The sequence below is a fragment of the Numida meleagris genome, chromosome 5 (genome assembly GCF_002078875.1).
Source record: "Numida meleagris isolate 19003 breed g44 Domestic line chromosome 5, NumMel1.0, whole genome shotgun sequence".
Taxonomy (NCBI): Eukaryota; Metazoa; Chordata; class Aves; order Galliformes; family Numididae; genus Numida; species Numida meleagris.
In genome coordinates this window covers 57,407,072-57,426,621 of record NC_034413.1, presented here as the reverse complement: position 1 = coordinate 57,426,621, position 19,550 = coordinate 57,407,072, and the positions used below count along the sequence as shown (strand labels likewise).

Genomic DNA, 19,550 nt, shown 5'->3' with positions numbered 1-19,550 from the left:
GGGGGGGGGCTTCTTTTTTTGCACTGCCACATCTGTTTGAAATTCTGGCACATCTCAGCCTGAGAAATATGGTTTGTGGTGTCATGGCAACCGCTTTTTCTTGATCTGACAGGCAAGGCACTGTTTAAAAGGCCTGGAAGTGCTGCTTGCAGATCTGGCCGAAATGTTTAGAAAGCTCCTGAGGCTGCTGATCACACATCACAGAACCACAGAGTAGTTTGAGACCCTTAAAGCCTGTCTGGTCCAACTCCCCAGCAATGAACAAGGACACCTACAGCTTTATCAGTGTGCTCAGAACCTGGTCCAGCCTGACCGTGAGTGTCACCAGGGATGGGGCATCCACCACATCTCTGGGCAACCTGTGATTTTTTTTTTTTTCTTCTAGCTTGCTACCTCCCACCCTATCATGCCTTAAAATCATGGTACTTGTGGCCATGGGCTAGTTCGGATGGGTAGACGATACCATCAAACCTACTCTTGGAATTCTAGAGATGTCAAGCTGGGCCCACTAACACTGAGCTACAAAATGCAAAGACAGCAAAGCTCCCAAGACAAAACCCACTTGGGGCCAGAAATTTGCATCTCTGCCCCTGCAGCAAGGATATTTATTTAGTGACCTTTCAATATCTGAAGCAAGGCTATAAGAAAGATGAAGACAGACTCTTTTAGTATGATCTGCTATGCTAGGCCAAGGGGAAATGGTTTCAAACTAAAAGAGGGGAGATTTAGAGTGAATATAAGGAAAAAGCTTTTTACAGTAAGGGTGGTGAGGCACTGGCACAGGTTGCCCCGAGATACGGTGGATGCCCTGTCCCTGGAGACGCTCAAGATCAGGCTGGAGGGGCTCTGAGCACCTGATGGCCCTGAAGGTGTCCCTGCTCATTGCAGGGAGTTGGACCAGATGGCATTTCAATGTCCCTTCTAACTCAAACAATTCAATGATTCTACGACCAGAGGATAGATAGGGAAATTAGTTCAACACTACAATTGTTAATGTATTCTCTACATTCAAGCTGCCAATCCAGCCTGGGAAGTGGTGCTAATTAACACCCAGTTGTCGGTATAAAATATATTTGTTGGATCTCCTAACCAAACCCCTGTAAATCACTCATTTCTCAGTTGCTCCATGCCCTGTGCCATGGAGCTAGGGCCAGGGAGCAGAGGCCAAGCTCTCCTGCCAGTGCTCCGGTGTGTGACACTTCCATCATGCGGTGTCAGCAGGAATGTAAAAGTTTGGCAAAGACAAAGGGAACGAAGCCACCTGAATCTTTTCCTCTGGAAAGGAGCCTGGCAGCAACCACAGGAATGTTCCTCGAAGCAAGCGGTACCACAGAGAAACTGAAAAGGATGAAATCCTTGACACCAGACCCTGACTTAAAGCTTGAGGTTCTGCACAAAAAGCACTGCATAAGGGTATGAAAGGACAGCAAGCACCTAGGAGAGGCACTTCTGAGTGTTGGTACTGGTGGGATCAGTGGGCAATATCCCTGGGGCATGGACACAGCCTTCCAGCAGGAACCAGCTACAAGTGTGACTTTCTGCTGCTCTCCTGCGGGTGTACAAATTACAGCTAAGTTCTACAATTCTGAACAGTAGTAGACTAATCCGAAAGCAGTGTTTGTTGTATGGCTGACAAGTAGGTCAGAGTTAGGTTATCCCCAAGAAATGGACTTGGCTTGGCAAGGAGGAGTGAGTGCTTGCAGGGTTGTTAAAAACTTGTGCTTCCCCAAAGAAAGGCATTAGCAAGCAGGGAAAGTGCAGCAATGGATCCAATTAAAAACACACGCCGAGGCAAAAAGAAAGAAAAAAGAAACCAGATTTGTTCAAAATGCCTTGAAAATATACAATAAATATACAATGGGAGAATCCAGACTTGTTTGCCATAAATGAAGAGGCAATCACGGTACAACACAGGTGTCCAGGCCCGGAGGGAAGGCACGGGAGAGGGCAGCCAGGCAGCAGAGAGAATAATTACAGGCTCCATTGAGGGTATCTGCACTTATTTTGGGATATTAGTCCAGCTTTGTTATGAAGACTCCATTTGGAGGCATGCCATGGAAGAAACACTGAAGAAATTTTGGCTACCGCTACCCACTAGGGTGAAAGGAGTTGGAGTCCCTTCCTAGCTCCAACGCCAGCCTTCAGGGTAGAGCATACCCTAGTAAGCCCATGCCTCAATTTCCCCATCAAACTTCCCTTCATACAATAATGTTCCTTATCAACTTTGCCAGATGCTCTGAGATCTCTGCAAGGAAAGCAAACAAAAGTAGGAAAGATACCATTTTGAATATGCTCAAACAGCCAGCGTTCCGATCTTCCTTTAAGAAATTCTTTCCTCAAAATGCACCACCTTCTGTTCTGATCATCCCAAAGACTTTGCAAAGCCACGAGAGTCATTTGTCGGTACAAATGTGCCTGCCGAGCAAAGCTGATGACACACATTTGTATAAAAAAAAACCAAAACACAAAATCTCCCCAAACCAAGTTCAAAGCAAGTTGCTCTCCAGTGACTTGGCACAATGCAGACCTAGCAAATTTTTTCGCTTTCCCTTTGCTTGTATTTGTCATGCTTCTCTATGAAAGCATAGAGAGCTCATAGAATTGATAGCTATTTGGGAGCAAGGTCTCTTGCTGTCTTGGTGATGACGATGAATCAGCACAGCATACCCTTTGAGCTTGGTTGGGTCTTCCTTAAGTTCTTCTTCATTCTACCGATGGTTTGTTTACAAAGAAAGCATGAGTGTGCTCCAGGTTACTGAGGTGGGATTCATGTCTGGGACATCCCAATCTAATGGTAAGACTGCTGCTGTCAGGGATGGTCTCATCTATGCGCTTGAGATCATTTACATGGCTTCTGGAATAACAACCTTCTAAGTGAAGAAAATTAGGATCAAATGGAAGTTGTTCTGTGAGCAAATATGCCACTGAAAGATGAGAGTGAGTAAAGAATAGGTGCTGGCTGAGATCTCGTGCTATCTAGGAGAGCAAGTCTTAAGAGTCCTCATTGAACACAGAGGAAGTGGAGGATTTTGCATAGAGAAAAAAAAAAACAGCCATCTCCTTGATTAATTTGGACACAATAAAGGACTTACCCAGCTTTATTTTAGTTGACTGTGACGTGGGGGATGCCATCTAAACTAGTCCTTCCAGCTCCCATAATCTGTATGAATGTAGGCAGTTACTTTCGGATGTGGCGATCCACAAGTTCTCCACTGACTCCACTGATTACATCCCAGTGGGCTGTAGAGAACACTTAACATGATTAATTGAGATGGGTCTGTCAGCACCCCATCAGATGAGTCCCATCCAAAGTCTGTCAGTCCTTTGGCTGCGAGCCAGTGCCATCCTACCACCAGCTGGGTTTGCAGCTTAGGCCAGAACTGTGATGTAGCTGCAGGATGCCCTGCATTGTGGTCAGGGCAGAGCTGCAGCAAGGATGGAGAGAGAGGGGTATGCCCAAAAAAGGAGGTAAATATGACCCAAGCCTCTGCCTGCCAGTGCTGTCATCAGAGAAGTGGAGCTGCAGTTCTGAGCCAGGAGGTATTTCTGGGAGCTGGATGTAGCTTGGGGTAGGGCAGTGCTCTAGGGAGAGCTGTGAATGGAAGGGGAACCATCTGCTTATGCCTTAGGGATTAGGTATCTTGCAAATGAGCTGGGTAAGATATTTTTTTCTTCTGAACTTACCTGACATCAGCCTCTCTCAAGATACTTGGAAGGTACTTGGCTAGAAAAAGCACAGGTGTGTTCTAGTGCAGCTGTGCCCATCCTGCTCATTTAGGGGCTTGGAAGGATTATTACCTCTTCCAAGAAGAAAGCTGTTTGCTCTGGGACAGGAGAGATTGATGAAAGTGGGGAGAGGGTTGACACTGAGGGCTTGTACAGTCCAAGCTGAGCTGGGAGTCAGCAGGATTGTGGGGTTTCCAAGCTCCTGACTCAGCTTTTGACCTTTGGCAAGTCATTGACCTGAGTCAGAGCAGCTGGAAAGTTGAATGAAAACTTAGTCTGGCAGGAAAAGAAGAGATGCTGCACTGAGATGATCCATTGTCTCTCTGTATTTGGGCAAAATTTGGTTTAAAGGTACACATGCCCTAAACTGATGTGCCTTCCTCAGGAAATGGTGCGACTTAAGATCAGCCCCCTGTTGCTGCTCTGAAGTAATAAAAGGAATGAGAGGATAGATGAACTGTCATTAGTTCTGTAATCAAGACATATGCAATTTAATGAAGTGGAAATCTTGATGGATTTGTTTTTAACTCTCCAGTTAGGATTTCTCACGGGGAGGTAGAAGAAATACTAAGGAGGGCCTGCAAAAACTAATTTAACCTTCCTTTTAATTAGGTTTTAGAAAGGAATGTTCTGTTAAAAAGGGATGGGGTGCGAAGTGCAGTACAGGGAATAAACCAAGGTCAGAGATTCCATGTCTGGTGTTACTGCTTTTTCTTACATGGAGAGGGGCAGGATGCCATTCCCATACTCTAACTGTAAAATAAGGCAAGCATATTTGCTTGGAAAAGTTTTGATACTGTCCATTCACATCCATATTGTAATATAATCCAGATAATCCATGAAGTCCAGTCATGTGGATGCTCTGAGGCCAATGCAGAGGGAATCACAGTCTCTAGAGACCTCTGAATAGAAGATAAGAATTTCTTCTCTCCTAATTTTATTTCTTGTCAGGCTCTGTACAAACAAGAATAGAAAGCTGGTCTTTCTACAGACATATTTCCCCCACTATTTTCCAGCTTTAAGTGAAGGTTTCGGTCAGATGTTATTTGATTAATTCTCTTGCCTTGGATTGCATGGGAATGTCACTAAAGGATGTGGTCTTGAACACTGCTGAGCTCTCCTTGTTGCTGCTCCTCACATGAAGTCTAGTTGTGTTAAAGATGAGAAGTTACATCTCTCTGCAAACTAAACTAATTCCCAATTAGTGTTGGTCACCTGCAAGGCTTGGAATGGCAAGCACAGTGATTCAGTGAAACTTATTGTTCAGGACAGCTCATATATAGTATACGGCATAGGTATAGTGTTTCCAATTAGAGGTCCCATAGTACAAGAAGATTCATGGACTATCTTGGCTATTAACAGAAAAATGCTGGCCCCAAGATTTTGAGGGCACTGGCCCAGAGAGACAGACATCTCCAGGCTCCCTCAGTTCCACCAAGTTCCTGAACCACATGGCTTTCATTAAGAAACCCTTAAGGCAAGTGTTTGGCCTTCCCTTCTCCACTGACCCTTTAAACAGTTAACAGCGCTCTGCTTCCCTGCAGCAGAAGCAATTCCCAGACATTGAAGCATTTCCATTGCAAAACACAGCTTGGGATTCTGGACTCGGTTATTTGTTTGGAAGATGTAGACAAAATGAAAGTGTAGCAAACTCATACCAGATTGGATCCACTTCAGAAGCTGCCAAACAGCTGCCAGTGCTGTTGGGTCAGAAGAGCTTGCCAGGCTGTTCCCTGGGGCAGGGGGTAGGTTTTAATGGGGGAACCTGGGATCTGGAGATGAACTGTACAGCTAGCCTGGAACAGAATATGCTGTCTACTGCATTTTCCCCACCTGCGAGTATATAAACATGCCCCCTATCCCCCTTTCCAGGCTGAAATGCAGCTGATCTAGAGCACATCCACAGCAAAAATGCCACTGGGCATTTTTGCAGTTACTGCAGCATCACTTCAGACAAAAGAACACGTGTGAGTCCCTAACTTAAAGAAGAAAAATAAGAGAAAGGAAGAAAAAGTTTGCAGGATACTGTGTAGCTCAGTGCTCTGGTGAAGGACAGGGCTGTGGGTCACCCCTTTCAGTCCCACCCTGCACAGAAACATTGGAGAGTGAGTGGAGCTGCTGCTCAGAAGGAAGGTCTTGCAGGCCTGGGTGAGCAGACTTCCTACCTTACTAAGCGATGCTGATGTTGGCTTTTGCACTACAGGCTGTAAAAGTAAACTGCTGAAGAACAGTTGAGATGTCCGGTCAGCGGGTGGTCCATAGCTACAGCATGGGGCTCTTGTATTGCTCCTGGAGATAGAGATGGAAAGGTAGAGAAAGGGAAGGGAGGGAGGTTCAGCTCAGGCACTTTGGCATATTTTACTAACCTGAAATCAGTTAAAAAGAAAGAAAAAAAACAAGCAGAGTGCAATACTGGGGTTCAAAACCCTCTGCAAAGAAACATAAAGAAAGAGGAGATCTTTATTTGCTGGATTTAGATCTGAAAGGATTTTTGTTTCATTGCTAAAACATACAAAAGACGGGGAAACATCTTCCTCTCTTCGGGAGCTTATGAGAGCTCACCTTGTAAATCTGCCTGCCCAGAAAGGTATGAACTTTTCCATATGTTGTTGGTAATGTATGTCAGCTTCTCATGGTCTCATGTTTGTTTGGAAGGGAGCTCTCCCTCTCTTATCAGAGATTAAGCAGAGACAACAGAGAAGTCATCCAACAAAAGTGAGATTAAATTGGTAAACTACAATGCAAAGGGGGTTGGAAAGAACTTCCTCAGGGACTGCTTGAAATTTTCCATTAGAATCTTTTCCAGTGGAAAATTTGCCTTTCAATAAAAGCAAAATTGCTTTGTGTCAAGTTATGACCAGTCTGGGGATTCAACTGGGAAATCTTCGGACAGCATCTCCTAGAGGCTGTCACTGAAGAGCGTTGTGACCCCATCCAGTTCTTAGGGTGGGCTTGCCACATGAACTGTCTCTGTCACAAAGCACCATGGTGATATGACTTCCATGGCACATGGCATTGTCTCAGCAAGAGAGGGGACGATGCTACATCATGAGAGATGTGGGCAAGGCAGGAATGTCAGCTCACAGGGAAGGACAGGGACACAAAGCATACCAGCTACAACTCCCACGGGGGAGCATTTCTGAACTGAAATGGAGGGCTCATGGCCAAACATTTTCATTGTTTGGTAAAATCTCAACATTTTCCACAAGAAAAGAAAACAAAAACAATCCAAATACACATTTTGAAGCCCAGTTTTATCCAGTCAAGGTTTGAGAAACTACCCTCCATCCCCCAACAAGGACTGAATTGCTATTAAGACTCACAGAAATTGACGGTGGGAACCAGATATTACCTGGGAGTAAACAGACCATTAGACTGGGAGCACAAGAGAGGTACAGCAAGTCCATCTATGCGTGGTTCAGGCTTGGACTGGTAACTTCCAAGCAACACCAGACCACTGAAGGCAGGGGCAGGCAAAATTTTACCTATTTAAGGGATTAAGCAAGTCTTGAGTGTGAACAGTTAATACTACAAATCCTCAGCAACCAAAGACTGACCAAGAGAAAAAGGAAGGGAGTGGGTTTTGTGTCTGTGAGCGGCAAAGAGACACGGTACCTACCTTACGCTTATGCTCAGTTTCAAGTTTCTGTTGAACAGCATCTGATACCTCCTCTTTTCTGTAGGTGAATTACAAGAGACAACAGAGACAAGTTGGCTAAGTCTGTGAACATGTTCAATGGGAATGTGCTGGCCATGGGAGGGAGAGGAAAGGCGGAGGAAAGCTTTACTAGTAAGTGATCTTTTCATGGTTTACTTATCTGCATTGCAGGTAAGCTTGGTAACTGACAAATGGAGGCCATGCCCTGGGAATTCTTCACAAAAGATTACATTTTCTACAGCCATTTACAATTACACCTGTACTGTGCCATTTCACTCTCCATGGGCTAGGTGCATATAGCAGCGTATTTTCCTTCAGCACAGGTAAGTAATGACTTTTCTCCTTTCTCTTTTCTCTCCTCCCTCCCTTTCTCTTCTAAGAGGAAAAACCAAAGACTGACACTCACAAAAAATGATCTGCTTCAATGTCAAGTTGTGTCCCCACCAAAAACCATCACCTGAAACAGTTTTGCCAAAAGTTACATAATGTTCAGGTCTGATTCTAAGAATTAGGACTTATGCCAAGAATTATATAAAGTTCCCTCTAACTCTCCCCCCCAAAACAAATATGTTAAGTATCTCCTGGAAGATTACTCTCAAGAGACTTAATCTCAATACTGACAAAACAGAAGGTGGAAAGATACCGTTATGTATGACTGAAGGCTTTCCACCTGAACTGCCCGAAGAAAAGTGGTGTCCCCTTGATAGCATAAGCAGGGAAAAAAGGTGGAAATGGAGCCAAAACATAGGGAAGAGCAAGTAAATATTTATGCCATCAGTATCCTGCAAGTTTTTTGGTATACTGTTATTTTCTTGTTGGTGATGAGGAGATTCATTAGAGACAGACATGCTAGATATCTGAAAGGGAGGAATTCACGCAGGCAACATACAGATAAATTTATTCCATATGAGATACCACCAGAAATCTTGTTGTTTTTTTTTTTTCAATATAATATTCATAGGTCAGTTAATCACTGTGGAGGTCCCTGGCTGCACTGAGTCAGGACCTAAAAGATAAAGGGCAGCCAGAAAAATAAAAGCACTGACAGCTGTTTAAGCAGAAAGCCCTCATCTCCAGCTCTGCAAGTCCGGAAGCTGCAGTCTGCTCACAGAATGAAACACTCCCTCTCTTCACCCTGTTCATAATCTTACCCCTTCACATCTGCTATTAGGTGCTGTCAGCAATGGTGTTGTGGAATAGAGGAACCCAGGCTGACATGGGTTGTCTGTTCATATCTTCCTACAATTCACTAAGAACACTGTGCAGTTTACAACAGCTAGCAATGTATAACAGACACAGGTGCTTTAGAAACAAATTGACTATCCATGAGACCAATCAGAAGTACCTCTCCAGACTGCTCTGGAAAACAGAATATTATGCCAAATAGTTTCCACTCCAAGTGTCATCTCTATTGTGCCATTAAGTCGTGAAAAAAAAAAAAAAAAAGCAGTGTTTTTGTAGTTTCCTTGTTTCTCCTTGGGGAGACTCCTCAGCAGAGCAGTTGTCACCATAAGGCATGTTTTCTTGGTAGCTGACTTCCTCACTATATCTAATAGCTCTATAGCCTTAGAGCAGTTCAATGCTTCTCGCTTCTTTTTCAACCATCAAACTGACAGGTGGCACCTTAAGCAGCAGAGTTGTCACTGAATGACTCTAAAATCCTCCCTCTCCAAGGATGCAACTGTCCTGCAGCTAAAGGCAGGATTGCAGCTCCAGCTGAATAGACCTGAGAGAGAATCACCGTCTTTGGGATCCTACTTTCCAGGTCTCACAGCTGAATTTCCTTACATTGCACTGATATTCCTCTTAGGAATAAAGCTAGTCAAAGTGCGACTTTCACAGCCACCACCAGATTGCAGCAGGAATGTCCTCTCTAAAATGAGACTCAGCAGAGGGAAACTAAACTGCAGCACCCATCCAACAGTGAAGTGTCCTCTGTTCCAGTTCATGCCTGAACAAGCTGACTTAAAACTGTTTGACCCTAGCAGAGATGTGGGGTAGATGCCCTCCAAGCTAGCATGCAGCATAGCCATTGGAGAAAAAGTAGTTCAATTGCCTGTTGGCATTGCTTGAGCTGACTAAGCTTGATATTGCCTGATTGTTGAGCTGAGCTCCCCTGCCTGATCATCTGCATCAACTCATTTCTTAGCTCAGACCACAAGAGACCCAAAATCTTGTGGTATTTTTGGCTGCAATAACATTGCTTTGGTGGGACTCATCTTTAATTCTTGGGAAGGATCTTTTCACCCGACTTCCTAAGGAAACTAGGCTTGAGCAATAGTATTGTCTGTATTTGTATGTGCCAGTCCGTTCCTCTCCAAGTAACTGTCGAACCTGTTGGCCAAATGATAGAGATCTCAGAGATTTTCTGAGATATAAGCAAAAATAAGCACCGAGAGAAAGAGATGGAGAGATAAGTGGTAGCCTAAGTTCATGCGTTTAATTTAAAGTCCTGAGAACAGGAAAAGTTTCAAACAGAGGTCTTCATTAATCACCAGACACAAATCAGTGGGAACCCAGGCATCAGTAGTACTACATGAACAAACTGTTTGTTTGTCCAGTGTTTTTTCCTTTCTCTTTTTTCTTTTCGAGTCTGAATCTGTACAGCACCTAGCACAGTGGTGTACAGAAATACACTTGTAATAACACAGTGGGAGATCTGGCACACAGAAGAGTGGAGAAACCACCCTAGCAGGCAGCTTCTTCATTTCACATCACTTTCTAATGTCAGGCCAATTCATGGTGGAGGGGTGAAGGAGCAGAAAATGAAGAAGAACAAAAAATCCCACAACCCCAACAACAGAAACCTCAAACCAACCAAGAAAACAGCTGTATGTCCAGAGACTGCTGGTCCTTCCTTAGATGAAGGGCCTGTTTTCATACTCAGCTCAGTCTTGTCTCCCAGACTCATGTCGCCTCCGAGGCTGAAAGACTGGTTCCTTATTCTGAAGATTGAGTCTCCTGGGCTTTGGTAATATTTTCAGGCCTTTCTAAGGTGTCTGCTTTAATGAATAAGGAAATAAGAAGACAGACTGACTCCATAGGCTAGGAGATTGGTTACCACTTACTTCATAGCAACTGTCCAGACAGAATGAGAAGAAATGAAGAGGGATTAATTGACCTAGACTGCCTTTGTAAACAAATGTGGGAGGGATCAGGTAACGATTTCCCAAGCATTGTCCAAGGAGGTGGCATAATCGGGCAGGCAGTGTGAACAGCCCACACCAGGGCTTGAAACCCTTCTTCAGAACTCCTTTGCTTCCCTGCTTTTCCTCTGTTCTCTTCTACTAGCTCCATCCTTCCCCTTGCCACCTTCCCTGAGAACAGCTTGGTTTTAGTTTTGCGCGCTGCTGAAGGACATTGTGCATACCAGGAAAAAAAAGTCCCCAAACTCTAGACTCCAAAATGCTTCCATAGACCTTGCCTTACACAGATTCATCCAGGTCTATTACTTCCTACTTCTTCTATTTTCTTTTTAATCCTGTTTCTCCCTTCTAGCCCTTAACACCCTCCCTCTCACATTTATCCCTTAATCAAATTGCTATGTGCTCTTCTCAACAATTCTTCTCTAAATCCCTCAGGCGGTTTAGAAGCCCCCTGAGGAAAGATCTTTTTTGGCAACGGAGCTGAGATAGGAAAGAGGTCCTTGACAGAAGCATATTCTATCCCAGAAAGGTTTTAATCCTTCCAGATGCTTTGTCACAAACTGTGCTTTTATGCTGGTGCACTTTTAAAGGCAGCCAGAATACGTGCAGAGGTCAGATCTCAGAGCCAGGCTGGAAAACTCTAAATTGCTCTTGCCTTTGATTCTCATGCTTTAAAACCACTCTGAAGTTTAAATAAATGGATTAGAAATGAGTTAAAGAGCAGAGTGCTTAATGCTGCTGCTTAAATCTATAGCCTCAAGCCACGACACTTTGGGTGGTGAGATCCCGTCAAATCTCACCAGCTCAGCAGGCTCCAAACAAGTCGAGGCTTGGATGCAGATTTCTGCCAAGAAGCAAGGTGAGAGAGACCAGAGAGGTGGCAGTGGTCCTGCTGCCTCATCACAGAAGCAGTCCCCATGGTGGTGAAATGGGCAGCTGGGCGTACACCGGACCATCTTTGGGGGAAAAGCATCAGCACCAAAGCTATTTGCCATTAATACTAAAGCTCTGACACCACATATTTAATTTTATTTTGCTTTAGGACTCATGATTTCCAGACTTCTATCCAGCTGGGGAGAAGGGGGAGCAATGATAATGTGGTAGGCTAGATCCTCTCAGGAGACTCGGCTGCCTTGAAAGCCCATTCTGCTTCCCGTTGTTTATTATTGTTGGATGGCGATAGCACAGCTGCTCTGTTACATCCTAGAGGTGAATGCAATTCCAGAGCTGGATGAAACAATTGTTGTGAATGCCAGCTTGGCAGCAGTTTTGGCCCTTCTTGGGGCAGATCTTTACCCCCCACCTCTTCTACAGCTTTGTTCTGTGAAAGAAGAGAAAAGCATTTCGTGGCTGCTATTGGAAGAAATTTCTGAACCTTTTAGAATAATCCCTGTTTTAAAGAGAAGTTAAGTCAATGAGAAAGTAAGTCACTTGAATAGAGCCACAAGTGAAGGCTGCTTGTTTACTGTGGACTTTCTGGCTGCCTGTACACTGTCCTACCTGCGTTCAGCATCCCTGCTCACTAGTCCGTTTTTTGCAGTGAAACCAATGACAATTGTTTCTAGTTCATAGAAGGAGAACTGAGACATCAGATGAAATGGACCCAGCCACGGTGACCCAGATAAGCCTGTGGGAGGAAGTACTGTTGGCTAAAATCCCAAGTTTTGAATGCCAGCATACACCTCACTACATACATATGAACAGCCCAAACATGGAGGGAGCACAGAATGGGTTAGTTCTGCTTCCAGAGCTCACGTGCTCTTCTCTTTGCAGCAGGCTATAAATTATGCAGCATTTAAAGATGGCTTTCTAAAACCCTGGCTTTAAAGCTTTTATTTATATCTCCCACACTGATATTTTTCAGACTTGTGACAGCTCCCACCTTCACAAGCTGGGGACATGCCAAGCACCTGGCCTTTTCTATAATGGCCCATTCCCCCCTCAGCATGCTCCCATCACCTCTTTTTTAAGTAACACTTTGTATATCTCAGGCAGCTCTTTATTTATAGGAGAGGCATAAAAAACGAGTGGAAGAGTGAGGATGGTCAAAGGGAGAAGTAACAAGTGTCTTAAATGGTTGACAAACTTTCTATGACTATATCATACTGGAAAAAAAAAATAAAGCCCTGGGAGCAGCCAAGGTCTCATAGTGACAATGAATGTAAGAGCAGTTTAACCCATGTAAATGGCATTAGACTCAACATGGCCAAGACTGAAACAGATGGATAAAGGGAAACACCTCAGTTGTGTTCAGTTCTCACTTGGTGAACAGGTTTACATAGCCATATTTCTGTATGGCCTCTGGGATTCCCTGAATGCACCAGAAGCTTGGGTACTGAATTTTAAGTAGGACAACCAAAACCCAGCATATGGCAAAAGGCCTAATGCCAGCCTCCCTTTTGTAGGGGAGGTTGCTCTAGAACACAGGCTGTCATTTCCCAGTTGTTGGGGCTTAACCAGGCAAGCAGCTAATCACCACACAGTCCCCAACACCAAGTATGGTAAGGGAGAAAAACGCAAACAAAGTAGAACTTGTGAGTTGAGATAAAGACTATTTACAAAGGCAGAAAAGGAAAATGGAAACAAATGTGTATATATATCTGCAATGCAATCACTCACTATCTGCTGACTGACATCCATCTTACAATATAACTGTCCACCAACTGATGGCAACACAATATCTCACCACCCGCCAAACAATGCCCAACAACCCTGAGCACCGGTTGCCCCCCAGCTAACTCCCCTCACTTTTATGGCCTTCTGCATGATGTCACATGGTTTGGAATAACCTCTTGCCTACTTCAGTCCAGCTGTCTTGGTCCCCTGCTGCTGCACCATGAATGCAGTGGCTCTTCCCTGTCAAGACCCAGCCTACCCCAAGCTCACTCCCCTCACTCAGCAACTACCAAAAACATCAGCGTGCTATTAACACTGTCTCTACTGAAACCAGGACACAGATACAGAAGTATATCTAGGTATCACAGTGGCGATGGATGTCTGTCCAGGCCATGCCACCAACCTGCAGGGATTTGATGACTCCTGGCAATTCAATATATCAAGAAGAATCATTAAGGTTGGAAAAGACCTCTAAGATCATCTACTCCAACTGTTCTCGTACCACCAGTGCTGCCTGCTAAACTGTGTTCCTCAGTGCCACATCTCCACGTTTCTTAACGCCTTCAGGGATGGTAACTCTACCTCCCTGAGCAGCCTGTTGCAATACCTCACCACTCTTTTAGAGAAGATTCTCCTAATATTTAGCCTGAGAGGAAGGAACAGCTTGTCATGACAACTGAATTCTTCAGGATTTGCTTGTATAGGAGACTCAGTTTTCCCCTGCTGAGTGCCATGGCTTCAAAGCCTCACAGTGTCCTTGCTTCAGTAGCAAGAGGCAGAGCCCTGTAATCTTGGTGGTGCTCACTTCTTCTCCAGGGCCTGAGGAGCATTTCTGTGTCCCGGGCAGCATGCTTGCACTGCTAAGGGAATACAATTCAGCTTTGCGAAATCTTTCAAGGTTTTGAAATTTGGTTTTTTTTTTTTTTTGGCCTGCCTTGGAACAGAACAAACATTAAAAAATAATAAAATAAAACGTGCATGCAAGAGGCATAATTGTGTCAGAACATCTGTTTTTGGCTCTATACTTTTATTCAAATGTCTACTTCTCCTTGTCTGAAGTGAACAGCAGGTCTCAGAGCTCAGGAATCTGGCCAGAGAAACTTGCTTGAAATCACTTTGTCCTATCCACAAAAATGCCCCAGGCTTTGCATGAATGGTACATTTCAGCAAAAGTAACTTTAGTCGAAATGCTCTGACCACCTCCAGACTGTTCTCAGTGGCACCAGGCACTGCAGGCAAAACAGAGACATCTTGGCAAAATTACACCATTGAAATTGCCGGCAGAAGAGTTCAATTTAACACCCACTAATTGTTGCACAATAGTTACAGGAATAAACTGAATTTGTTAATTAGATGCACGCCAATGAGTAATTCAAAACTGGTTTAAATAATTATTCCTATCTTCCCAATAGGCTGTGGTGGTGATTAGCTCGCTGGCTGTTTCTCTTGACGGTTCAGCTTCAAATAGAAAAGAGGTGAGACACCCATGCACTGAGCCATGGCACTCCTTAATGAAATCCCACTCCTGGGATGCTGAGACCCGCTCGCCTGCGGCTGCTGTTGGTTGCCGCTTCTGACCACAGAAACGTCAGAGACAGCAAGGTGGGCTGCCAGCAAGCTCTTGGATCAAAAGTGTGCCAGTGAAATTAAATTAATACTTTTAAATGTGTTTAATTTCTGATGGAAAATTTAAGGGCAACAGTGCCATAGATGCAAATCTTGCATTATAACCACAGAAAAAAAAACTGGGCTGGAGAGCAAAACTCTCCTCCCTGGCACATAGCAAAGCTACTTGTCCCCAAGCCTGGAGAAATGCCCTCTACTGGCTCAGGAAGACTTTTTCTATTTTTTTTTCCTCCCAGTTTCCCTGCAAATTTATCATTTTGCCACCCTAGAATCTCCCAGAAGTGACATAAAACTAATCTAAACTTTAGCTAGAGGGGGTCAGGTCCTCCTCCCCATCCTGTTCCTTTGTTTCTCACCCTCCTTCAGTTAGCTGGCTACATCTGTGCTGTATGGCTCATGTCATGCCTTTTTTGTTGGACCACTGGGAAGAGATACTTCAGGAAAGCATGCAGAGAGAGTAGTGGAAGAGATCAGTTTAACTGGTCTTCTGAAAGCTATGCAGAAAAAAATTGCAGCCCAAACACAACAATAGGAAAAAATGAAAGTAAACTAAGCCAAATTCCATTCCATTGTGTGATCTGCTCATCTAAAAGGACTATCCTTTTTGAAGAAAGCAAGAGAAATGCCCAGATATTAGAGAATAATGTGGTTATACTGCAAACAGCATTCATTATCAGGTCATTCAAAGTCACAGCTGCTTAATATTTCTGACAATCAATCTCTTCACAGACCCAAGGAAACTATTTCTACTGAAACAGCCACCTGATGGCTGTCTAATGGAAAACAGCAGTGGTACAAACTGGCTCTGGGTGGGAAATACTGTAATCTAGGATTTGTGGAGGGAATTAAGGAAGGCAGCACACAAGCAGGAGCCAGGAAACACAAAGACTAATCTTGACAAAAATGCAGGTGAATGGCCGTGAGTTCCAAGATCTTAACTTTGCATTTTCCCTCATAGAATAATGCCTCTGAGCACCCTAGAGATCCCTTGTCCACCTTGCACTAAAGCACTTGTTTATTTGGTGGGATGTCAGAAACAGGAAGGAGACAGACAAAAGTCTAAGAAAGCAACATTATCCTTGGGCACAATAATGGCAGAGGCAGCCTGACTGCCTGATACGCAGCCTGTCTCCAGAGGGGGCTATTCTGCATTGGCAAGGACTGTAGCAGTTTGTGAAAAGCATGAACATGAGATAGAATCATAGAACAGTTGTGTTGGAAGGGAGCCTTAAGATCATCTAGTTCCAATCCCTGTACTATAGGCAAGGACATGCTGTTGGCCCTTCATCTTCTCATTGCTGGGTTAAGTTAGAGCCCCACAGATTATTTAAAGTTGAGTACCATCCTTTGGTAAATTTTCTCCATTACCTGCCCCCGCCTCCTCACACACTCTGGTGACTCTTCTTTCTGCCTCCTTTCTTGCAGCAAAGAGAACCAACATATTTGACAACCATTCTCCTTGAACCTCAAGCAGTGACTCTTCTCTGATCTTCTCAGTATATCTTACTGTTTTGGCAGAAGAACTACCTCTCTCATCTGCTCTTTGAGCATTTACACTATTTGCATCACCATTTTCCATGAATTTCAACTAGTAACTGAGCTGCCTCCATTTGGAACACAGACAAGATAAGCTCACTGCTCGGTCAATGGAGAGAGACCAGGGCCTTCCAGTTGTGACTCAGGTCTTAGGTCACCTGTGCAACCCTCAGATGGTTTTTAACTGTAGAGGGAGCTGAAAGCTAGCAGGATCCTAATTTATTTGCCTGAGGTGAGGCAGAGCTAGACCATTGCACAAACAGCACTGGAGACTACAGGTCAAACCATTCAACATAGCAACATTTGAACAGCTTACAAGAATCCAGCTCCAAGTAAGCAGCATAGAACATAGCATATGTTGTGTGGAGGAAATGGACCTGGGGGTATTGGTCAATGCTTGGCCGAGCATGAGCCAGCAGTGTGCCCAGGTGGCCAAGAAGGCCAATGGCATGCTGGCTTGTATCAGAAACAGTGTTGCCAGTAGGAGTAGGAAGTCATTGTCCCTCTGTACTCAGCCCTGGTGAGGCCACACCTCGAGTACTGTGTCCAGTTTTGGGCCCCTCACTGCAAGAAAGACATTGAGGCCCTGGAGCATGTTCAGAGGAGGGCGACGAAGCTGGTGAGGGGTCTGGAGCACAGGCCTTATGAGGAGCGGCTGAGGGAGCTGGGATTGTTCAGTCTGGAGAAGAGGAGGCTCAGGGGAGACCTTATCGCTCTCTATATCTACCTGAGGGGAGGTTGTAGTGAGCTGGGAGTCCGCCTCTTCTCTCTTGTAACTAGTGACAGGACGAGGGGGAATGGCCTCAAGTTGCGCCAGGGGAGATTTAGGCTGGACATTAGGAAATTCTACTTTTCTGAGAGAGTGGTCAGGCGCTGGAATGGGCTGCCCAGGGAGGTGGTTGAGTCACCGTCCCTGGGGGTGTTCAAGAAACATTTAGATATAGCGTTGAGAGACATGGTTTAGTGGGGTTATTGGTGGTAGGTGGATGGTTGGACTGGATGATCTTGTAGGTCTTTTCCAACCTAGCTAATTCTATGATTCTGTGATTCTATATGAAACTGTCTCAGACAAAGGGGGAAAATAGGTAAATAATTCCCCTGCTGAAATTTATGCTTTTCTCCTAACAGTTGCACGAGGAATCTGAAGACAGACAAAAGCATGGACGATAGAGGTTCCCAAAGGACGTGTGAACTGAGACTACGTTAATTCATATGAACTGAGACTATGTTAAACCTTCAGGGGATTTGCCACCCCTGAACTTGAGACTCAAACCTCTACTTTTCTGTTGATCCATACTACAATAAAAAGAAGTCCAACTGGCTAGTTGTCTTGCAGCTCCTTGCACTTCCATCTGTTGCTTCCTCACCATCACCACTGAAACACGCTTCACTGGAACTACCAAACAAAGAAGACAAGTGTTACAACATGACACCAAATACTCAAAAAGTTTTTGAGTTTAGTTTTGATGCCAATCCAAAGATGGTTTTGCAGAGCTCAAAGACTAAAACTTCTCCCCGCAGCCAATCAAATGAGAAAGCATATCAACAATCTAGCCTACTTCTTTAATGGAATGCTGAGGAAATTACCTATTAGCTTCATCTGCTCCAGCCCTGCCTCTGGAGAGTCCAGCCATTCCTTAATACAGCTGTGGCTTCAGTGCTGCTCAGCATTAACTCCTCATCTCCCACCTCCAAGTACAGACCTGTTCATCCCAAAAGCATTGGGTTGTTCTCAATTTGTACAAGCCATAATGCAGAAATTGTAAAAACAGTGAGGACTATTATCAAGATCTGTTCTTCTCTGTCAGAAGAGAGAATATGTGTATGACTCCAATGAGAAACTTGAGGAGTTTCTAGTCTTTTTTTTTTTTTTTTTTAAAGCCCTAGAAAGCCAAAAGCATGAAGCATCCTGTGGTATGTCAATAAACTCTCCCTTAAGCTTCCTGCTTCTTCCACCTTTGCTCAAAATTGAGACTAGCTGGAACTAAATTAAAAATAAACTTCTCACTGACCAAATAATGGACAAATGTCTCAGGCATCCTGAGAAGAGACAGAGACAATATGGATGGAAAAGCAATTTACAGAAACTAGCTAACACTGAACAGATGAAGCTGTTTTGTAGACCAAGTGGGGGCAGGAGATTTTCCTGCCATGAAACAGCATGAGAACTTTTCCATAGGCTTTAACACAATAGGAAATTGATCTAACTACTCCACTTTTTTTTTTTTTTTTTTTTTTACTTTTTCCCCAAATTTCCATGATTTAGATGCATAAATTGGCTTCTTCTCCTCTGTTTGATCTGAGCTAGCCAGCTCTTTCCTGCAGTGTGTGATTGTCTTGACTTACTGCCTCCAGTTTAAGAGGCTACAATAATGCTGAACACAGCTCTCCACGTTTCAATGGATACCAATCATGCGGTTGTGACATTTTTGGGAATTGTTTCTTTTTTTTTTACTCTGGGGATCAGGGATCTCAAGGGATTTTCCACCTGAGATTTCCCCTCCTTAGCCCTGATTATTTTGGATGGAAAGGCGCAACAAGATGCAGCATAAATATAAAGCACATTTTTGGCTAACATCTGAAATGCCTTCAGATATCATCTAAAGTTACACACACATGTCCCCAGTGAAGCCTGAAACAAAGCTCTCAGAGAAGACAGGATTAATTTGAGGTCAGAAGGGCTTTGCTTTCTGTCATAACATTGCCATGATGTAGTACCAAACTCATTACTTACTGTGACATGAAGCTAAGAGGCTAAGGAATGGTTTAGAATATGTTAGTTCATTTTCCCCTTCCACTACAATATCTTCTCTTGAGGATGGCAGCAAACAATCTAAACAAGGACTTGTGTGTATGGAACAACTTAGTCCCCATGCAAACAATATGGGGACAACAGGGATTTCTGTGAGATGTTATTTTTTTGTTGTAACCAAATTACCCCCAGATTTCCCTACACTGCAGTCTGCTCAGAGGGGACTGGGTTCTGTAATAAAGCCACGTTGATTAGGCAGTTTCACAAAAGGGAAACTAGTTCACAATATGTCATCTGACCTTTTCTGTCTTTTTCCTCTACTCGGTTGTGAAATAATTCTGATTTTTTCAAAACAATTTGTTCTTCAGCTTGGAATAGTGACAGTAAATAGTTCTTTAAATAGCCTCATTTGTCAGCTGTCCACTGGGATTAGTTAACATTAAAAAGCAGATCTCCTTTAAATGGATACTCAAGCTGTCTACTGCTGACC

The 19,550-nt window shown here is 44.0% G+C and overlaps 1 long non-coding RNA gene across 7 annotated transcripts in view; it reads left to right on the top strand.

The window, feature by feature from the left end:
• The window catches only part of LOC110400056, a 26,555-nt gene extending 8,923 nt beyond the window's left edge, over positions 1-17,632 (top strand). For 6 of the 7 annotated variants that reach the window (XR_002439576.1, XR_002439572.1, XR_002439570.1 and 3 more), the window contains 2 exons: positions 7,556-7,707; positions 17,437-17,632. This is a non-coding gene — a long non-coding RNA (uncharacterized LOC110400056). Of the gene's footprint in view, positions 1-7,555; positions 7,708-14,558; positions 14,622-17,436 lie in introns of all 7 variants that reach the window. The other variant, XR_002439574.1, reaches the window with a different exon arrangement.